Below are 23409 nucleotides of genomic sequence, written 5' to 3'. Positions count from 1 at the left end.
ACGCTTTCCCTACTGTTGCACCCTCTGGAGTGGGAATAGTAATTTTTACCCCTACGCTATCCAATGCTTTCCCTACTGTTGCACCCTCTGGAGTGGGAATAGTAATTTTTACCCCTACGCTATCCAACGCTTTCCATACTGTTGCACCCTCTGGAGCGGGAACAGTAATTTTTACCCCTACGCTAACCAACGCTTTCCCTACTGTTGCACCCTCTGGAGTGGGAATAGTAATTTAAACCCCTACGCTATCCAACGCTTTCCCTACTGTTGCACACTCTGGAGTGGGAATAGCAATTTTTACCCCTACGCTATCCAACAATTTTCCTACTGTTGCAATATGTGGAGTACGTATATATATTAATTTATATGTAGAGTTTTTAATTTATTTTAAATGTATATGTATTAAATATGTTTTAATGTTTTTATTTAATATTTGTAAAATTATATGTATTTTTAAATTATTTTTACATTATTATTAATACATTTAAAAAACGATATTTTTAATTTCGATATTTTTGTACTACGATATTAAATTTTCGATATTTTTGTACTTACCTTTATGAAGATATAACTCCGATATTTTTGACTTCGATATTTTTGTGTCAATATTTTTGTATGTAGATATTCTGTCTGTCGATATTATGTCATAGATTCGTTGCTGCATTGGGTCTCACTTGTTTGGTATCCTAGGAAGGAATTGGTGGGCTGCCCCGTGCCCATATTTGTGAGACCACCCTGAAGGACCATGAGCTCCGGTAACTGGGGAATGCATCTGATGCTTCTTGGAAATATATATATATATATATATATATATATATATATATATATATATATATATATATATATATATATATATATATATATATATATATATATATATATATATATATATATATATATGTGTATATATATCCACAACAAAGTCGTCCCAATACCTTTCACAAACACAACAAGCTGAGGCCCAAAGTTGCATTGACTGTGAATATTTATTCAGGGATAACACCCAACGCGTTTCCCAGCCGCAGCCGCTTGTTCACGAGTGATTTCCGTGTTTAAACAATAAAGTTATATACAAAAAGAAAACAAATGTCATGTGATTTCTTAATAAACAGTGAAAACATACTCTCATCAACTTTTGTCGTTTTTACAATTTTACATTAAGGTACATTTAAACTTTCTGTACCATTAATTTGTTAAATCATTACTGGTCTGCATTCATAAAATTTCGCATTGTGATCATTATTTAAACTGCATAACGTCACGCGTCAATTATACCGTCTGGTACTTCAAGTCCCATCATTCATTGTCAGTTACAGTCTACAGGACCGGGATTTCTATTTTAGCGCATATTCAGAGACCATATGCAACCAGCTTAATCCAGCTTCTATTACAGCCCTGATGGGCAAAATTAAATAGGTTATTTCACCGGGTGACATAATTAGTTTTATGGCATAGGCATATTTCGTCCCATATTACCAACACTTTATCTAGTCCATATTACAGCCCTTGTGGGCAAATGAAATAAGGTGAGTCCACCTGGTAGCACTCGCCACCAAAATCTCTTCACGCCCCAGTGGGCTTATTCTAAGAAATCTTTATCACATTTGAACTTAATCTGACTTGTCATTCTGACGTCGCAGCTTTTTCCCTACACCCATCCGAGTGTAGCGGTCGTATATTTCTGTTGAACAGTTTGTTGGAATGCATTGACCATTCACAATCTGAAAGTAAGAGAGTAAACCCATTAAAACTTTAGTCATGTTCCTTTCAGTAAAAATTATAACAAATTCATTTGCACAGCATCTGTTTGAAACCACAATTGTACTAGCACCTAATTTTAACCAAGATGTACTGCTAAAGCCTCATCTCCATTATGTCCAGATGGGTACAGTGTCTGGAATTTGATTATCATCCTCGATTCCAATCTTCTTAACTCTTTAAGACGATCCCCCCCTCTATCCATTCTGGGTATGTAGTCTAATACTACAAATGAGAGTAGGCTTGTGTTCTGTTTGTGTTCTTTGAAAAAATGACGTGCATTAAAAGTGGCGCGGGCTGATTTTCGTCAAATCGTTTGGTTCAAATGTGATAAAGATTTCTTAGAATAAGCCCACTGGGGCGTGAAGAGATTTTGGTGGCGAGTGCTACCAGGTGGACTCACCTTATTTAATTTGCCCACAAGGGCTGTAATATGGACTGGATAAAGTGTTGGTAATATGGGACGAAATATGCCTATGCCATAAAACTAATTATGTCACCCGGTGAAATAACCTATTTAATTTTGCCCATCAGTGCTGTAATAGAAGCTGGATTAAGCTGGTTGCATATGGTCTCTGAATATGCGCTAAAATAGAAATCCCGGTCCTGTAGAAAACAAAGACAAAAAATCTTTTTTGGTATGAAAATCGTAACTGACAATGAATGATGGGACTTGAAGTACCAGACGGTATAATTGACGCGTGACGTTATGCAGTTTCAATAATGATCACAATGCGAAATTTTATGAATGCAGACCAGTAATGATTTAACAAATTAATGGTACAGAAAGTTTAAATGTACCTTAATGTAAAATTGTAAAAACGACAAAAGTTGATTAGAGTATGTTTTCACTGTTTATTAAGAAATCACATGACATTTGTTTTCTTTTTGTATATAACTTTATTGTTTAAACACGGAAATCACTCGTGAACAAGCGGCTGCGGCTGCGAAACGCGTTGGGTGTTATCGCTGAATAAATATTCACCGTGAATACAACTTTGGGCCTCAGCTTGTTGTCTTTGTGAAAGGTATTGGGACGACTTTGTTGTGGATTTAACGGGGTGAGACGAAGCCCCGCTGAGGCCCGCCATTAAAAGTGGCACGGGCTGATTTTCGTCAAATCGTTTGGTTTTATATATATATATATATATATATATATATATATTAACATATACCTGCATTTAAGGAAATCTTACCATGTTTTTTAATTCCCCATGCCGTCTATCATTTCAGCTGTTCGCCTGTGATTCATGAAACGCAGGTTGGACAGACAATCAAAAGGATCACAATTTTCCGGATTTTTCCGCTTTTAAAAATAGATAAATATGAGAAACACATTGTTTTGGACTGTATTTATCTGTAAAAATCCGTAAAAACAGAAAACTGGCAGCCATAATCATGATGTATGCATATCGTACAAAAGCTCTCCTGCAGGGATGCACTGCTTGACACTATCTGGGACTGCTTAGCACCCAGCCGGATTCCCAGGCCCTGGCAAGCTCCGCCGTGTGCAAAAGCAGGTGCAAGAATAATTCCCTAAGACCAACATCTGCTCCCATTTACAAACTACTAGAACATCAAGCACAAAACTGCAATTAAAGAGAGCCTTCAAATAAAAATCTCAGGTTTTGAACAATGGATTCTCAATCTATGAAGCATTATTGAAAACAGCAGGCTGGCCATCTTGCAAATCATTACAAATTGGCAGGTAGTACAAGATCAAAAAGACCCAATTTTATCAAAAGGGTATGGAAAAGGATGTAGGTAAGAAATGTGTGCTATTCTACAAGATTCTACCTGATGTGCCTGAGTCATAGAGAGCTGTGCGTGGCTTCCTTTATAGGCGCGATAACTCCTCTGCAATTTGTGAATCAAACGCTACTTTGGCAAAAGACTCTTCTAGCTGGGAAAATTCAATAACGTAGTGGTCCCCCATGCTGTCATCATCACAGCGAGCGCATTCTAAAGTGAGGCATTTGGGAGTTTGACTCCCGGATTGCCCCCCACTAAACGGAGTCTAATAACAGACAGTGATATTAGTAGCAGACAGTGATATACATTGGCTTTTGAATTCTTGGGTTCAGCTATAGCGGCAGAAAGGCTAACGCCCTCTTTTCCACATGCACCGGTTTTGCTGTTCAAGCTCTTCCACCAGTCGCTTTGCCTCAGGCAGATGTCTAGAGTGGGATGGGTAAGCCCAGACATGAGTCTCCTGCTTGCTGTGTCACAGTAATCAAGCTGCACGTCACTGATAAACCTAAGAAGGAAAAAAACATATATGGTCACTTGTGGTCTCTGGAAGAGAGGCTGTGGCATGACAGTTCAGGTTGGACTGCCCCCTTTGGGGCAGGATCAATACTGATTTGCTTACAGTTAGTCCCTCTCAGTGAATGCACAAGGAGCAAAAGAACAATGGATTAGGACATGGCCCAGAGAAATTCCCAGTGGCTGTGAATTCAAGACTTCTACCGGATGTACGTTGTTACAACGCATGTTGTAACAATGCATGCCTTTACCACGCAAGTCTTACAACGCAAGTCGTTACAACGACTTGCGTTGGAGGGCGTGGATTTAGGAATCTTATAATTTTATATTTCAACACCAGTCCCCGTAACAGTAGGGAAGGTGTTGGAATATAAAATTGCAAGATTCCTTATCCCACAGCGCCATCCAGCGCAAGTCGTAGTAATAATAATAATAATAATAATGAGCATTTATTAAGCGCCTGGCTGCACAAAGCTGTGTGTCCCCGCGCTGACTGCATAATGCAAACCCATCAGGAAGAACATGAACCATAGGAGATAAAGTTAGTATCTGGGGAATAAGTGAGTTTTAAGTTTAGCTCTGAAACTCATTTCAGATGGCTCCATCCGTAGATGGATTGGCAGAGCATTCCAAAATTTGGTGGCCAGATAGCGGAAGGATTTTCCGCCCATCTTAGCTTTTGTGATGCGAGGGATTTTAAATAGCATCATGCCTGACGATCTAAGGTCTCTAATCGGCCTATGAATGGTAATAAGATCTCTCAGATAGCAAGGGCCTTTGTTTTGAGCAATGCGGTGTGCATAGCAGAGAGTTGCGTTGTAATAGCTGCGGGGTAAAGGCACTGCGGTGTAAAAACCGCATCGTAAACGATGTTCCCCCTTCTACCTACTACTATTTTAGGTTTCCTGTTATATCAGTGTTAGGAAATTACATGGTATCTTACGGGTAATCTTCACTACTCCAAATCCATAGGGCTTCAGAGACCTTCCATCTTTTTAATACTGTCGTATTAAGGGCCTCCACGGGCTTATCTAGGGTGACCAGGCGTCCCGGATTTACCCGGACGGTCCCGGATTTTCACCAGCTGACCCAGCAGATTTCAGGAAATGCCGCTCCTGTCCTGGTTTTTAGAGAGGGTCGACCTGAAGCGGCGGGAGGTGCTTTTTTATGTTTTACAAAGCAGGGATAATTAGCAATTGTTTCAGAAAAGCAATCAAATTAATGGGCAAGCTTCTGGGTATAAAAATGGCATTTTATGTGTGTTCTAACTGCCTGTTCTGTAATTCGCTGCTGAGGAGCGCTGTCATTCTGTGCGCTGGCTTGAAGTAAAACTGTAGTCCTTGTGTTTTTGTGAAATGTCCCGGTTTTTGGCTTTAAAATTCTGGTCACCCTAGCTTATCCAACATGTGGGCTATAGTACATTTTTATATGGCCAGACGAGCCAGTTTTTGACTGGCTAGTAGGCAGTCACCGAGGGCTTCACATAAGCTTCTCTCCACACAAGAGCCCCATGATTCGCGTAAAAGGAAAAGAAAGACTGCAGCATCTTATCTATAACTTGACTGGCAAGCAGGAAAACCATTTGCCAAGAGATAGTCCTGGAATGGATATGAGTCAGCATGGGTGGAAACTTGCACCTAGCCTAAGAGGATGGGAAAGATGGTGGGAAGGTGGCAAAGGTACATGGTGCCCACATATTGGCCAATGGATAAATGGGTGTGGTATGGGTCTAGACGTCTCTAGAAGATACAAGGGATTACCAAAGAAATTATGTAGGTCTGTTCCAAAAGAGCACGGGTAAACAACGGAGCAAACGACAAGGTAAATAACATGCCTATTCAAAGCGTATTCTGTATCAAACAATGGGGCACTTGTAAGCAAATGTTTGCATAAAAATATGTTAGTAGTGGCCATTCATGTGGCACAACACAAACGGACTTACTTTTGGCTTGTAATATTAGCTGTTGATTACCAACCATGCCAATTGCACTCATTTTATTGCCTTGAGAAAAATAAACTTTCGAGTTAGCACTGCAAGAATTAAGTTTAACATCTACTCCAAGGCAAGGTAGAGGCTGGAGGATCAAGGTGAACTCAGGTACATCCATTCTGCCGGGCATGGTGCATGTTCTGTGGGGGTGCTCTGCAGGCGGGTGCAGGGTACAGCACCTTTCGAACCAGGTATGGAATGGGTCAAACATGCACTGAATTACTAATGATTGCTGGCTGCAGGGTGCTTATCAAGTACTTTGTTATATTTTTTAATTAGTGGGTGTTTATATATGTTTTGTATTAAGGCGGAAGTGATTTGCATAAATTAGCAATACTTTATTTTATTTAGTACACTACTTAGTAGGTATATAAAAGGGGTCTCTGGGGTTGAAAGTATTGCCTGCATTGCATACAGTGATGCGATGGTGGTATTGTTAAATTGTAATCACACTGTTTGACAGTCACTTGTAAAGAGATCTTAACAAGTACTGAACGTCCTTTGTCAGTGTGGAACATATCTGTGCCTCTAGAAAGAATATTTCGTTTAGAGCAGACTTAAAATGCTCAATGGGGTTACATCCACAGATTGCAGGCAAAAAACCTCAAACCTGCAATATTCATTAAAATTCTGCATGAAAAATTGACCTTCATTGAAACTTACTTCCAAGTTTTATTTTTTAAATGTACCCCTGCTTCCCTTCTACCTTCTGTGCCTCTTTTGTATAGAAACTTTCTTTAAATCTCATGCCTATCCATCTTAAGCTCTTTTTGGAAACAAAAACAGTATCTATTAATTCCCCCAAATATTTGCTTCTCACATGACCCTCTAATGGTATGGTATGGTATGGTATGTTAGATTTCTATAGCGCCTTATCACCCAGGGGTCTCTAAGCGCTTTGTAACGATCACATCTATGTAAAAAATGAACCACAAAGAAATGAGTGAATGCATAAAATGGGCATGTAAAACTAACCCCAATAACTAATGGACTGACCACTAATCTTGGGCTCCATGTAGCGTGCAACTCGCCGTAAAGCGCTTCAATGCCTCATCAGGGCTAGTAAGTGGTATAAAAATGCAATTCGAATTTTAATACTCTTTTTTTTTTTTTTAAGACCTTTATTTGCACTTCACAGCAATACAAGTATGGGCCTACAACCATCCCGGCCGGCCGCTAAGCAAGTCGCAAGGTAAGCAGAGCAATGTAAAAGAAACAGCGATCGATAAGCCGGGGTAGGCAAATATACAGGATATAACTCGTATGAAGCGTACAGCGTAAAATACAGGATTTAAGAAGGTCAATTTTACAATGAAGAAAAAATAAACTGAAAAAACATCAGAAGAAGTGCCAGACAGTCACACACGATCCTACAATAGCAACATGAAACAGAACCCCGGAATGAGTGCGAACACAATTAAGGACACGGGGCAAGGCATACGAGTCAGGATTAAAGTAAACCACACATACACGGCATGGCGAATCAGCACCCCAACCCTTAAAAACCAAACAGATTGTAGGAAACATGAAGACGACGACACCAAGATAAAGACGAAGCAAAGGGCCATAGAGACAAAGAAAGGACAAAGAAACAACCCACTTCCCCCCTACCCCCCACCCTGCACCCCTGCAGAAGGCTACGGCCTTCCCCCCCCAGCAGCGTGCCTATCGCCCTAAAAAGAGACCCGAAATATAGAAGAAAGAGGAAGAAAAAGAAAGGAAAAAATACGGAGAAGGGCCATCAAGCAGACCACCCGGCCCCCCTCTCCCCCATCTCGCACAGTATACAGCAGAAGCAAAGTCAAAAGAGCCACAGTAGCAAGAATCATATAGTCAATCGGTATCATCCCCGTGGAATGTCCCTCCAAAACACCGTCAGCCGACAATGTGTTCCATCATATCCCAGACGATATCATCCCTGGCCTCCTCTATCAATAGCACCCACATATGGCCATTCATCAATCGGCAGACAGTACAATGTGGCGGGTCCAGCCGAACCGGGCGGTCCGAGAGGCGCCAATACTCCATGGGACCGTAGCCCCCAACTCCCAGTCAAGGACGCATGGCGAAACTCCGTGCGTGGCAGCACCGATGCCGGAAACATCCCCCAGGCAGAACACAGTCTCAGCGGCCAGGAGTAGAAAGACACACAATCCAACAATTGTTGAAGCGCCGCCGGGGCGACCCAAACCATGGATCGGCGTTGTTTCCTCCGCCGCCGTATATATGCAGATCCAGACGAGTCACTCCCAAACACAACAGAGCAATCCAGAGCGATGCAACTGACCGGGTCCATCGGTGTCTCCACAAACACAGGCGCAGCTGGAACGTTCAACACAGACGCAAAGGCGGGCACTTCGGCGCTTCCTTGCGATTCAACCCCACCCACGTGGAACACGGGACAACAATGGCGGCCATCCTCCGTCCCAGTTCCCGGGCGTCTCGGATCACGGTCATATGCAGAGTTGTTAATGCAGCCAAAACATCTCTGAACGTGGGCTCTCTCTCGAGGCGCCAGACCCCAGGACTCTCTCGCAGAAAGGTTTCTCCGCCCGGGTGAGGTGTGCGCACGAGGGCGCTCCCCGCCATCTCAACCGCTCCGGCCTCGTCCCTCACCACCTCACCACGGGACCGGGTCTCACATCAGGGATGGACAGGATTTACAACGGGAATCTCACAGGCCAAGGCAGGTCTCTCAGCGGATTCTCACGGGCCAGGGCAGGTGTCTCAGCGGAGAGTCACCAAAAGGCTAAAAACTCCGCCGCACCCTGGGGGCAGCACGCCGACTCCGGGCAACGGCAGCGAGGGGCCCGGGCACAACACCGGAATGGGGGTCCAACAATCATGTATCTCTCTCGACCCAGCGGCATCACACTCCCCACACGGTTCTCCTCCAGTCGGGCGGGGTCGACACTTTCGCCATCGGCAATCCGGTCTTCAGTGTCCTTCAACCGAGTCCACACCACCACCAGAGGCCGCTGTGTTTGCACTCGCGGCCGGCCACTCCCCGCACTCGAGACCCCAGACCCAGCTCCACGAAGGCCTCAAAACTGTCGGGGACACTCCAACGGGACCGCAGCAAGCAGAAGCCTCAGGAGCAAGCCGTAAGTGAAAGTTACTCTTCACCTACATGTAGATGCCGTTGCAGCTCAGGATAAGTGCCAGGATGTGTGCGCGGGGTGAGGAGGCTCACGGAGACGAGCGGTTACGCAGCCATCCCGATCGCCATCTTGGCTCCTCAATTTTAACACTCTTAAAAGCTGCACTACTGTGGAAGGGTGATGGTTCACCAAAACACATTTGGTGTCTCAGAAACGTGATCTCTCACAAGGTAAGTATGAGAGACCCCAGTAACTGTAAAAATCTGAGTTACTTCAGGGAGTGCCATGAGGTTGCCTGAAAATCCTGTGGCTCTTGGCCTTCGCTGCCAATCTGCTTTACGCCTGACTCCTTTCAGGTCAACCTCCTACCCCCAACTCTCAGGTTCAAGTTTCCTCACCACAACACCAACTTCCAAGATCGCAACTGTGAAATCACAGGTGAAACAGCAATAGCCAGCTCTAAACCAGTCTTAACAACAGCACTCTGACAGGTTGTACACACAAATAGACAGAGAAACAAACCATGATAATTGCAACTTAACTCGGTTAATAAACTAATGCTACAAAAAAGGGTGCCCAAACTAAATAATACACCATCAAGGGTACCAGCACTATCTTCACACCATCAAGGATACCAGCACCACCTTCATACGACCAAGGATACCAGCACAACCCTCACACATCCAAGGATACCAGCACAACCTTCACACTATCAAGGATACTAGAACTATCTGCACACAGCCAAGAATACCAGCACAACCTTCACACCATCAAGGATACTAGCCCAACGATACCAGCACAACCATCACACAGCCAAGGATACCAGCACAACCTTCACACTATCAACGGTACCAGCACAGCCTTCTCACCATCACGGGTACTAGCACTATCTTCACACCATCAAGGATACTAGAACTATCTGCACACAGCCAAGGATACCAGCACAACCTTCACAAAGCCAAGGATATCAGCACAGCCTTCACACAGTCAAGGGTACCAGCACAACCTTCACAAAGCCAAGGATATCAGCACAACCTTCACACAGCCAAAGGTACCAGCACAACCTTCACACAGCCATGGGTACCAGCACAACCTTCACACAGCCAAGGGTACCAGCACAACTTTCACACAGCCAAGGGTACCAGTGATATCTTCACTCCATCAAGGGTACCAGCACAACCTTCACAAAGCCAAGGATATCAGCACAACCTTCACACAGCCAAGGGTACCAGCACAACCGTCACACAGCCAAGGGTACCAGCACAACTTTCACACAGCCAAGGGTACCAGCACAACTTTCACACAGCCAAGGGTACCAGAGATATCTTCACTCCATCAAGGGTACCAGCGCTATCTTCACTCCATCAAGGGTACCAGCGCTATTTTCACTCCATCAAGGGTACCAGCGATATCTTCACACCGTCATTGATACCTGCACAGCCTGCACACCGGCAAAGGTACCAGAACTATCTTCCCACCATCAAATACTATCATCACAGCATCATGGATAGCAGTGTTATCTTCACGCCTTCAAAGATATCAGCATTATCATTGATGCCAGCACTATCTTCACACCAGCACTATCAGCACACCATCATTGATACCTGCACAATGTTGTAGGAAGCGGTCTTTTTATGTAGTGCACCAAAAAGAGGTACACTATGTAGAAATTCCAGGCGACGTTTATTGGCTTACAGGGTTTAAATTAATAATCCCTAATGCTCTCTTTTGTGGTAGTGTGGGCAAGCAGCTATGGCTTATCAGAGGGTAGTGTTAAGCATTTGTTGAACACACACAGTCAATAAATGAGACACGCGCTCAAGAAGAAACTCAAGACCAATTTAGAAAAATAACACTTATTTTTATATATTTTTTAAAACAAAGAACGCCAATCCTTGGCAAGTACTTTCAAGATAGTGATTTTACAAGAAATAGAAAATGCACTTTATTTGCAGAGTAACAGGGTAATGTCATCCTATGGAGAAAATCATGTACTGCATACAGTCACTTGTTAACTGTTAGATGTGGGGGTCTCTAGTTGGCACCCTTGCTTCTAGTCAGGGTAAAGGGGTACACTCCTAAAATAACTCCTGCTCACCCCCTTGGTAGCTTGGCACGAGCAGGCAGGCTTATCTCAGAGGTTCAATGTACCGTTGGATGCGTAACGCTATACAACAAAAGTGTTGCAGGGAAGGTGATGCGTTGGTTCCTTACACGCAAGAACGGTGATGCGTCGGGTCCCTACTGCTGCGCAGGGGATGCGATGAAGATCCGGCTTTCTGTGCGGAGAGATAGATTTACACCTGCATTTAAACAGCATCCGATACGGTTGATGGTGCTAGGTGTGCAGGGTCGAGCTGCCCCTACATACATTCCAGCTTTTGGCTGGGGTTACCACTGCATGGAAGGTGCGATCTCATAGCAGAATTAAAGTGCCCCTTTCACCTCACATTACTGGGTAGCACACAGTCATACCCATTGCATGCAATACTTGCCCACCTTCACTTTCTCTCTAAACTCACCTGCACATTGTTGATTAGGTAGAAGTGAGGACAAGCAGTCCCTCCCATAGCCATCAGTTGTTAGCAGGGCTCGGAGGAGCCATTCCAGTATCATCAGCAAATATTGAACGGGTTTTCAGTGGTCTTAATTTCATTAACCGCATCGCTGCGGCGGCTTTTCCCGCTGTGCGCGGTAATTTTAAAAATACCGCGTTACATGACGAGCTCAGCTCGTCATGAGCGCACGGCAGGTTACGCTCATGACGAGCTGAGCTCGTCATCAGCCTGGAAGGGGTTAACAAGCCAGAAAGAGCCTCAATGTCTGCAAAGTCTCTTGAAATGCACATGTGCTTGTACTACAATGGCAAAGTTTTCAGATGAATGTATTGTGTTGACCAATAACAACCCGGTGCTGGTGTGCATTGTCAATTTAAATAAATGCGGAAAAATACTAGCTGCATTGGCGTCTTTTGCGTGTGGCAAAAATAAATATGGAGAAATACAGAAGGAAATGGTCAAAAAATAAATACCATAAAACCGGGAGCCCTAATTATACCCAAACTGCCAATTCTGGCCTATGGGGAACAGATAGCCTTGCAATAGTGAAAAACGAAAATGGCTGTAATTCACTGTAGGGACATGCCACACACATCAGGGCATGTCCTACCTTTTACCTATAATGCACCCTGCCCATGGGCCTACCATAGGGGTGACTAATATGCAGAAACTGGAAGGTTTAGGGACTGGCAAGGGGTGCACTTGCCCCGTCAACATGGCAGTACCAGACTGCCCACAGGCTCTGCAATGGCAGACCTTAGATACACTTTTACAGGCTGCTTCTGTGGGTGGCACAATCAGTGCTGCAAGCCCACCAGCAGCATTTGCTTTACAAGCCCTGGGCACACTCAGTGCACTGTACTAGGGTCTGACAAGTAAACCAAACCAGCCAACCATGGAATCACTAATCCATACATCAATTTAGCATAGGGAGAGCATATGCACGTTAGCAAAGTTAAGAGATGACCCTGCGAAAAAGGGCTCAGTCCAACATCAACGATTTAACAGACGAGTCTTCTGGACTTAAGGTAAGTAGGGTTCATGGTCCAAGGCAGCACCAACAGGTCACCTCAGCCGGCTCTGGGGCATCCAGGTGGAGAGGCAATGTTTGTTGTCAGTAGCCCAGTTGAAGTCAACGGAAAATGGTACCTGTAAAAAGAAGTGGCACACGGGGAGTGGGGACCAGTCTGGTTGAACCCAAAGGGGGGCTTGGTTCTTTAGGGTCTCTAGAGCTGGGATGCACTATCGATCGAACTGGACTCTGGCTGTGTGGCTTGTGTGCAGTGGTCTTTGGTAAGGCGTGTCGCGGCGGTCCAAGGCACTCAGTTTCGGAGAGCTGGCAGAAAGAGGCTGCAGGCAAGGACTGGGGGACCAGTCCGGTAGAACTCACAGGTGAGCTCGGGTCTTGGTTGTCTAAGGGTGCTAGACACACCGTTCGACATGCTGAGCTAGGGCTGTAGAGCTCGGCAGAAGCCTTTTCTCCAGCAGATCGTGGCGGTCAGAGGCACTTGCTTCAGGTGACGACGTGGAGATAAGGTTACAGTAGGATAGCTCGGTCACTCTCTGGCTGGATTCTGTGGTGCTGACGTCCCTTGTTGGTTGGTCGGTCACTGAAGGGTTGGTGTCTGGATTAGACCACCAACAAGTTATGGCTGCTGCAAGAGGTCCGGTATCCTGGGTACCGGTGCTAGAGGGCTCTGGGAGGGGGGGGGGTTTAGCATCTTGTTACTCGCTGGGGAAATGGGTCTGACCTCTGGGAGATTGGAACACCTCCTCCTGGTTGGCTGCTGTGTCAATGAGTTGGATAGTCAGCAGTTCAGTGAACCAGAGCTTGCAATTAGTACCTGCAGGACACAGGGGAGTGGCTCCTCTACTTCAAGGGAGATGCTGGCTTAATTTATGTAGTGCTGGTAGCTCTCCGAGAGTTTTGGAGGGTGCAAAGCTGCAGGATGAGTCGTCTTCTCTCAATTGTCGGACAGCAGACAGGCAGGCAGGGTTTGGTGCCGAGTCTGGTTCTGGTCCACAGTTCTTGCTTCTTCAGCTCTTCTTGGTTCTGATTCGTTAGTAGTCAGTCGAATCTGAGTTCCTGGTGTCAGGGGGCCACCTAAATACTGAATTTAGGGGCGTTAAGAGGAGTGAAGGGTAGGAGCCAATGGACTACATAAGCTTGGGGTCGCTACACCCCCTATTTGACCACTTCCTGTGGGGAGTGGGCATAATCCTGTCCCAGAGTTCCTAATTCCACCAAAATCAGGATGGTGGGATCCTTTCATGGGTACATCAGGCAGCCCACCTTAGGGGTTGTGACTGGCCTGGTAGTGCACCATGACTCCCTGCATATCTGATTTCCCGCCTGTCCTGGTGCCAAATGGGATTCAGGGCAGAGGGTGGCCTCTCCCAGGTCTGGAGGAAGCCAGGGTCTTATATGAAAAGCGGCAGGGACTTTGAAGTTCCTGGCCCTGATAGGCTAAATCATTAGCCATCCTGCTGGAGGAGGTGTGAACACCTTCCTCCACAGCCGCATTGTTTTAGACCTCAGAGTTCGTGGACTCTCACCTGCAGGGGGTGAGAAGCATGTCTGTGGTGGCAGGCTGAATTACTGTGGGTGCGTGTCTTAATAAATCCACTACTGGCATCAGTAAGACATGGTGTTTGATGCCAAACACCATAGCTTTCAATGAAGCTGTCATCTAGCTGGGAAACTCGTAATGACCGGTGCCCAGTACAAATATTTAAGATGGCTTCCCTGTTTACTTGTACTATCTAATAATTGAACTAGACCCCACAGTAGAATGTCTGCTCATGCAGATATGTCCACACAAGTAATATAATGCACCCTGCCTTAGAGATATAAGGCATGCTGAAAGGGTGACTTAATATATTTCATGCTGTGTCTGTGGGCATGACACATAGGGTGTGTGCCATGTAATGTTTTCACATTTGCCTGCACCCTTTCACCTAGCCTGCAAAGGCAATCTGCATGAGTTTGGTGGTGTTCACATTTGGGTGGCAATCAATGTAATGTAATGTAATGTATGTGGTCTTGTAAAGCGCACTGCTGCCCTGAGGCGTCCTGGCGCTGTAGACCGCTGGGGAACCCGTCCTGGCTATCCCTGTGAGATGGTCCCTAACTGGGCATCTCCAAGGTGAAACCAGGCATCCCCGGCGAATGTGGGGGGCCGTTGTAGAGAGAGGCAAGCTAATGCCTAGAGTTGCCGAGTGTGATCCCTGGTTAGAGTAGGCACCGAGGCGAGAATTATCGAGTCCGCTGACCCTGGTCCACGACCCTGCCGCGTCGGGAAGTGAACCCTGGTCCCGGGCCGTTCTCTGCTTCCGGGTCTGCCGTCTCTAACCGGTGAGCCACACCACTCCACAATCAATCAATCAAGACACTTATAAAGCGCACTACATACCCGTTAGGGTCTCAAGTCTCGGGGGGGGGGGGGGGGGGGAAGGGGTGCTGCTACTGATCGAAGAGCCAGGTCTTGAGGAGTCTTCTGAAGGCCAATAGGTTTTGGGTCTGCCGTAGGTTTGTGGGGAGGGTGTTCCAGGTCTTGGCGGCGAGGTGTGAGAAGGATCTGCCGCCGGCGGTCGTTCTTCGGATGTGAGGGACTGTGGCGAGGGCGAGGCCTGCGGAGCGGAGCTGGCGGGTGGGGGTGGAGAAGCTGAGTCGTCTGTTGAGGTATGCTGGGCCGGTGTTGTGGAGAGCTTTGTGCGCGTGGAGGAGGAGCTTGAAGGTGACCCTCTTGTTGACGTGGAGCCAGCGCAGGTCTCTCAGGTGGGGGGTGATGTGGCTGCGGCGGGGATGTCGAGGATCAGGCTTGCCGAGGTGTTCTGGATGTGCTGCAGCCGTCTTAGGAGCTTAGGTGACGTTCCTGGGTAGAGGGCGTTTCCGTAGTCCAGCCTGCTAGTGTCGAGGGCCTGGGTGACTGTTTTTCTCATTTCGGTGGGGATCCATTTGAAGATCCTGCAGAGCATTCGGAGGGTGTTGAAGCAGGATGAGGAGACGGCGTTGACCTGCTTAGTCATGGAGAGGGTGGCGTCGAGGATGGCACAATACGTACTGGCTGCAGTTCTTAGGGACCCTCTTTAGTACCCACGCCATAGGTACCATGGGTACCACTTCCTAGGGACTTACAAGGGTGCTAGATATCTTGCCAGTTGGGGAATAATTGCAGTTACCTTGTTTTTAGGAAAGAGCACTGGCCAGTGGTGGCGTTGCTTCAGTGCTTCAACTGCAAGCTGAATGCAAAAAATTATAATAATTTTCTTTATTATCATTTTGTTTTTTGTATTCAGCTTGCAGCTGAAGCCAGGCAGGCGGGGCTGGGCTCTATGGTCACAGGTAGAGGAGTGGTGGCAGCACCTAAAGTGTGCATGACGCTTTGGCCGGCTGTCTTGGTCAGGCCAAAGCGCCAAGCGCATGTTCTTCACCCAGGCTGTATTACAGCCTAGACAGAGAACATGCACAGCCTACCAGCCCCTGTCTGAGCGCCGCGGCGCTCAAATCAATCACAACGCTGCTAATGCAGCTTTGTGATTGGTCAGGGGATTCTGGGAGGCTGTGTGTTTCCTACCAGTGCAGATAGGAGGACGGAGAAAGAAGAGGCGGCAGTTGGCTGTAAAAATGTAAGTGTTCTTGAGGTCTCGCCTAAGCAATTGCGTAAGCGATGCGCTGGCGAGATATTCATTTTTTAACACGGTTTTATTCCAATTCCGCAAATATCATTGCCACTTCTAACTCTCTGCGAAACATCAAAACAGCTTTGTCTTAAGTAAACGTCTGGAGACGAGCATTCGGGTTACGTGCGTATTATCAGGTTATAGCAAAACAAACACATCCAAGCCCAACATCGGCACTCTTCCCAGCAGGACGCCAAAAATTAGATTCAATGCTTTCACTCCCATTTACACAAACGCAGGCACGCCGCATTCTTGTCTGTATTTAAACAACCTCTTAAACACTTTCGGCCACACTCCCAACAGACCATCTTAAAACTGTGGGCACCGACGTGATACATATTTCATTCAGCATCTGCCCAGTGTATTTTGTTAGGACTGTCATTATTGTTTGCTGCTGATGCAACAGAATGCCGAGGCAGCCTTACAAACTATCTCTTTGCATGCATGCTCCACTTGTGAGTCCACACAGCATTGTACCCCTCTCCCGCTCCCATCTTTCTACAATTCTTTATCTCTCTGCCCTCAAGCCGGGCATTTGTAAAGGCTTTAGTAGCCAGCTTTATTTGCTACCAGAAGTTGGCGCCATTTTGCAGCCAAGGGCCTCAAATACGCCTGTGCCGCCAAACAGAAAGTGCCATCTTTCCTGTTTCTCAGAAAATCCTTGCAAGAGAGTTGTGCTTCTTAGCTCTTCCAGAAGTCCTTTCAGTCCCTTTAGCTTCCATATCTTTGATAAGTGTCTCTACCTGCCTTCTTCCCTCTGCTCCTGAATTTTACATTCTATCTGGCTCATTTTCTATCAATCACTTTTTTCTACTGTTCCCACCTTATCTATAGCCGAGCTGTTCTTTTTGCCACAGGCCCCCACATCTTTGTCCACACTCGGCACAAAAAATTTGATAATACCACACAGAAACGTTTTAAAAAGTATATAGGTTTAATTTTGCGTTTTGACGATGTGCACAGAATTTTATTTGCCAACACAGACATTGTTACTTGCCATTTTGATTGCATATATTCAAATCAGTTTGTCTACTTTAATATAGTGTAGCAAGATGTAATCCATTCCCATGCAGCTGTTAAGTAGGAGAACTTTAAACACATCAGAAAAAAAATCCGCTCTGCGTCAAATTGACAAAGGGTACTAAAACAGTACATCTGAAGTCACCCTTTGCAACTCATACCACAACTGCACAGGCATTCCACTACTAAAGATCTTTTTACTCTGCCTGGTACTGCATGTAACCTAGTTGAATAACGCACCCTCGCCCTCATAAGGACTGCAACTTGACATAGTTGTCCATTCCCCTTAAAGTGCTGTCCTGCACTCGTTACAATGCCGAATTAGTCTATTTCTTCATTTCATTTATAACTATATGGCACAGCATGGATCTTGAGGTTCTCCCACTTCTTTAGCACAACTGGCACCAGTTTAAATTGTTCGTTTCTATTCGAAATTCACCTGAAGTGATTCACTTTGCTTAATTCCAAAGTGGTTGTTTTCTTCATTTCCGGTACCTTTATAAATTTATATTTGGACTTGCATACGCTTGGACAGCGTTAAAGCAGACACGTGCATGTTGGTATAATTTTACTTTTACTGAGAATGCATCACCAATATAAAGTGGTATCTTAACACGAACACTCAGGGAAAACCTCTTTTTCAACAACTGCCCTTTCTTGTCCCGGGCTTAAAGCACAGCCCGGGAGAGCTGCCGGTTGTCATAGTTACATTGCATGTCAATTTGCCACCTAACTGATCAAAGCTTGAAAACAACAACACACATTGAGAAACAGCCCGACTTCGCACCACGTAATATCCAGCCACTAATTAACAACCACAACCAACCACAACCAACCACACACACAACCACAAACACACACAACCACACACACACACACACACATAAACACACACAACCACACACACAACCACAACCACACACAACTGCACACACGAGTACACACAACCACACACAATGACTCAAGCACACACACAACCACAAACACACAACCACACACAAAACCACAAACAACGCACACAACCATACACACACAACCACACACACACACACAACCACATACACACACAACCACACACACAACCACACACACAACCACACACACAACCACACACACAACCACAAGCACACACACAATCACACACACAACACAAACAACCATACACACATCCACACAACCACACGCACACACACACAACCACACACAACTACACAAACAACCACCCACACAACTACACAAACAACCACCCACACAACTACACACAACCACACACACACACAACCACACCCACAACACAACACACACAACCACACATACAACCACACACAACCACACACACACAACCTCGCACACACACACAACCACACACACAACCCCAACCACACATACAACCACACACACAACCACACACACAACCACACCCTGTCACTGCCCACTTTCACCAGGCACAGACACCATCAGTCATCAATGCACGCTTTCACTGGGCACAAACACCACCAGCCGCCAGTGCACGCTTGCACCGGGCACAAACACCACCAGCCCTCAGTGCACGCTTCCACCAGGCACACACACACCACCAGCCGTCAGTGCATGCTTTCACCAGGCACACACGACCAGCCGTCAGTACGCGCTTTCACCAGGCACACACCACCAGCCGTCAGTGCGTGCTTTCACCAGGCACACACCACCAGCCATCAGTGCACGCTTTCACCAGGCACACACCAACAGCCGTCAGTGTACGCTTTCACCAGGCACACACAACACCAGCCGTCAGTGCACGTTTTCACCAGGCACACACCACCAGCCGTCAGTGCACGCTTTCACCAGGCACACATCACCAGCCGTCAGTGCATGCTTTCACCAGGCACACACACACCACCAGACGTCAGTGCACGCTTTCACCAGGCACACACACACCACCAGACGTCAGTGCACGCTTTCACCAGGCACACACCACTAGCAGTCAGTGCGCGCTTTCACCAGGTACACACCACCAGCCGTCAGTGCACGCTTTCACCAGGCACATACCACCAGCCGTCAGTGCACGTTTTCACCAGGCACACACACCACCAGCCGGCAGTGTATGCTTCCACCAGGCACACACACCACTAGCCATCAGTGCACAATTTCACCAGGCACACACCAACAGCCGTCAGTGCACGCTTTCACCAGGCACACACCAACAGCCGTCAGTGTATGCTTTCACCAGGCACACACAACACCAGCCGTCAGTGCACGTTTTCACCAGGCACACACCACCAGCCGTCAGTGCACGCTTTCACCAGGCACACACCACCAGCCGTCAGTGCGTGCTTTCACCAGGCACACACACACCACCAGACGTCAGTGCACGCTTTCACCAGGCACACACACACCACCAGACGTCAGTGCACGCTTTCACCAGGCACACACACACCACCAGACGTCAGTGCACGCTTTCACCAGGCACACACACACCACCAGACGTCAGTGCACGCTTTCACCAGGCACACACACACCACCAGACGTCAGTGCACGCTTTCACCAGGCACACACCACTAGCAGTCAGTGTGCGCTTTCACCAGGCACACACCACCAGCCGTCAGTGCACGCTTTCACCAGGCACATACCACCAGCCGTAAGTGCACGCTTCCACCAGGCACACACACCACCAGCCGGCAGTGTACGCTTCCACCAGGCACACACACCACTAGCCATCAGTGCACAATTTCTACAGGCACACACACCACCATCCATCAGTGCACACATCAATTGTTAACGCACCCACAATTAATTATTGTAGCAATCGCAGTATGGCGCACTTTACTTGTAAACATATTCATCTAAAGCGCAGGATGCCACCATTGCTACAAAAATAAGTACACATTTTTTTGGCCTACAATTTATAGACTTTTGTTGCAATTGGTGTTGCAATATTTAGCAATGCCAATAGCTCAAACGTAATTAATGGGAGACCTATTGCATTGCAAATGCTTGTTTATTTTATTATTTCCCACCCCACCCTCCGTCCCCCCTTTCCCCTGCCTCACCACCCCTGTTCGGTAGCAGCCGCTACTGGCACTGGGCACCTGGGGGCGACCATGTCAAAAGGGGGCGCTTTCCTACATATCTTCCCAGCGTCGAGGATATCTCCTCTATCATCAAACCCGAAGGGATCCAAGCAGCATCGTTGTTATGACAACTATGTCTGTGTAGGCCTTGACATTGCCCCTGTGGTAGGCACCACAGAATCATGCACAATGTCCTCTTGTTACTGACAGAGGATGGGAGCTCAGGCCATGTGCAGTCCTTGGTTCATCTCCAGCCTTGAGGTAAGGCGGCTTGGACAGAGGAAAGTACACATTTGACATTTCCAGGATGGTTTGAAAGCACATTCGGAAAACACTTTCCAAAGGCCTCAGAGACGGGGCGGATGCTCGAGGCGGCCTCTGGGTACCGCCGAAGCCTGGGCCCTGGACCCCGGGCTGGCAATGGCCTGTGGTGGAGCCTTACGATCGGACATCTCTCCGCAGTGGACTGCGGGACAAGATACGACATCCGATGCACGAGGGGTAACGCGCGGCGCCCCAGGCAGACCCTGGAAGGACAAAGCAGGGGTCTCTCTCCTGCAGGGGTTCTGGTCCAGGCCCGACAGCCCTCGTTCACGTGTGTCCGTGCGCGTGCTCGCGCGGGACAGCGTGTGGCGCTGAGCAGTGCACACGGGCTTCTATGTGGAAAGTGAAACAGCTCCAGTAAAGGCGGGCCCGCCTCTTAGAAAGAGACATGGACGGCTCCTAACAGGCGTTCAATGCCTCTTTATGAGCAGCTATCGTGGGACAAAAAGCATCTCTAGCGACAGGAAACACGAGGAGCGCTCGTGCTGGTTAGTAATTATCAGCCCCAAAAGAAGAGAGGCCTCGCTGTAGACGAAAAGCAAGGGCAAAACCTGTCATGTACTCCTTTTCCCCCTTCAAGTACAAGCTGAGGCAGTGGAAGGTGTGTAACCAACGTTTTATTCTCTTGTAAATACCCTACAGAGCTTAGGGCGCCGAGCGTCTAACAGTGACCGCTCCGGTCGCCAACTGCCGCTTTTCCTCCGTTCGCGCCTTTCCCCACTGTCTCCTGCGCATGCGTGCGCCTCCTGCTCTAGTCTATGGCGTGACGCGTCATCACGCACACGCTCATAGACTAGAGCGCATACCACATATCTCCCCCCTTTAATATAAACAACAAACAATTTCCCCCCTTAGGTTAAGAGTCCCCTAGCAGGCGTATGAGTCTATGTTGGGGCACCTCGGGAGGTGGCACCAAAGCTAGTGTCCATCCATCACAAAGTCTCTATAGCGAGAGGGCGCAGTGACTGCCCTTCCGCTGCGGGTGTGTCTTACCGGCATGTTCTCTCTCTCTTCTGTCTCTCCTTGGGACCTCTCATTTCCTCTCCCATCAGCTCTCTGCTCTGCATTCACCGGTGCGCCATCTCCATCGGTAGGCCTTGCTCCCAGGCCATCCATCTCAGTGTCCTCACCTACACTTTCCCCACAGTCTCCTGTGCTGTGCCCCCCTTGGGGTCTTTCTTCCTGTAAGTCCATCCGTCTCTCGTCCTCTTCGGACTTGGGCCAAACTATTATTTTATTGACTCTGGCCATGCGGTCTTGCGACCAGACCTTGCCGTCACTGAGAAGAGCCGCCCTTCCTCGTACCTCCTGCACTTGTAGGGGCCGGCTGAACTTGCTTTCTCCTTTCTTTTGTAGGGTAGGGAGTTTAACCCTGACCCATTCCCCTTCTTCCAGCACTGTTTCCTTTGTGTTGCGTCGCTTATCATAGTGTGCTGCGTAGATCTTCTGGGCCTTCTCCAAATTGTGCTGCACCACCGCTGGGGACCACTTGCTGGTGATGGTCTTCTCCCTCCATGCGACGTTGTCCCGGGTGAAGGGATGCCGTCCCCTTAGCACTTGGAACGGACTGTACCCCACCACTGAGGGCGTGATCCTGTAGGCCCATAGCATGCTCATTACTTCCGCTTCCCAGTCCTTTCCTTGGGATATGGCTGCCTGAATGGAGCCCATGAGCACCCTATTGAACCTTTCGACCTGGCCGTTGCATGCCGGGTGATAAACGGCCGTGTGTTTCACCTCAATCCCATTCCTTTTCATATATCGACCCCACTTGTCTGACACAAATTGAGGTCCATTGTCACTGAGAATGGACTTGGGTATGCCCTCACGTAGGAACACCGATGTCAGGAATCGCAAAATAGTGTCCGTGTCCATTGACTCCTGTATGTCCACTTCAGGCCATTTGGAATACTTGTCCATTATCACACAAATGTATTTGTTCACCCCTCTGCTGTCTAGGACAGGTCCCAGAATGTCTATAGCCACATCCTCCCAGGGGCCTTGCTGGGTGTCAAATTTCCCCAATGCAGGTCTGAGTGGGCGGAGCACTTTGTCCGCTCCTTGACATTGCCCACACTCCCGCACTTGTCTCTCTATGTGGGCATCCATTCCTGGCCACCAATACATCTGCTTGACCAACGCCTTGGTTTTCACTATGCCCAAATGTCCCTCGTGCAGCAACTTCAATAGCCTGGGTATCAGTGTCACTGGGGGCACAACACGTTCTCCTCTGTACAGGAATATTCCCGAATCGCTCAGTGACAATTCCTCTCTCATCTCATAGAATCGTCGCACTCCCTCCGTGAGCTTCTTTTTGTCCGGCCAGCCCATTGTGAGGTGTCTCCTTACTTCCACCTTCTCCTCATCAAGCTCGTAGGCCGCCTTCCAGTCCTGCGCACTAATCGACATCTCATGATCCTCCATGCTGGCCACCATCTCCTCTTTGTCCGGGGCCTCCTCCGGCGCTTCCTCCATCGCAGCAGCCCGGCTGAGAAAATCAGCCACTTTGTTTTGCGTGCCTGGAAGATATTCTACGTCGTAGGTGTAGTCCAGCAGCTTCAACGTCATTTTGGCGATTCTTGGGGTCGCTGTGTCATGGCCAGAGGATGTCAACACCTTGATCAGCGGCTTGTGATCCGTTTGAAGCTTGAATCTCGTGC

The sequence above is a fragment of the Lissotriton helveticus genome, chromosome 12 (genome assembly GCF_964261635.1).
Source record: "Lissotriton helveticus chromosome 12, aLisHel1.1, whole genome shotgun sequence".
Lineage (NCBI taxonomy): Eukaryota > Metazoa > Chordata > Amphibia > Caudata > Salamandridae > Lissotriton > Lissotriton helveticus.
Note: the sequence above shows the minus strand (reverse complement) of the source record.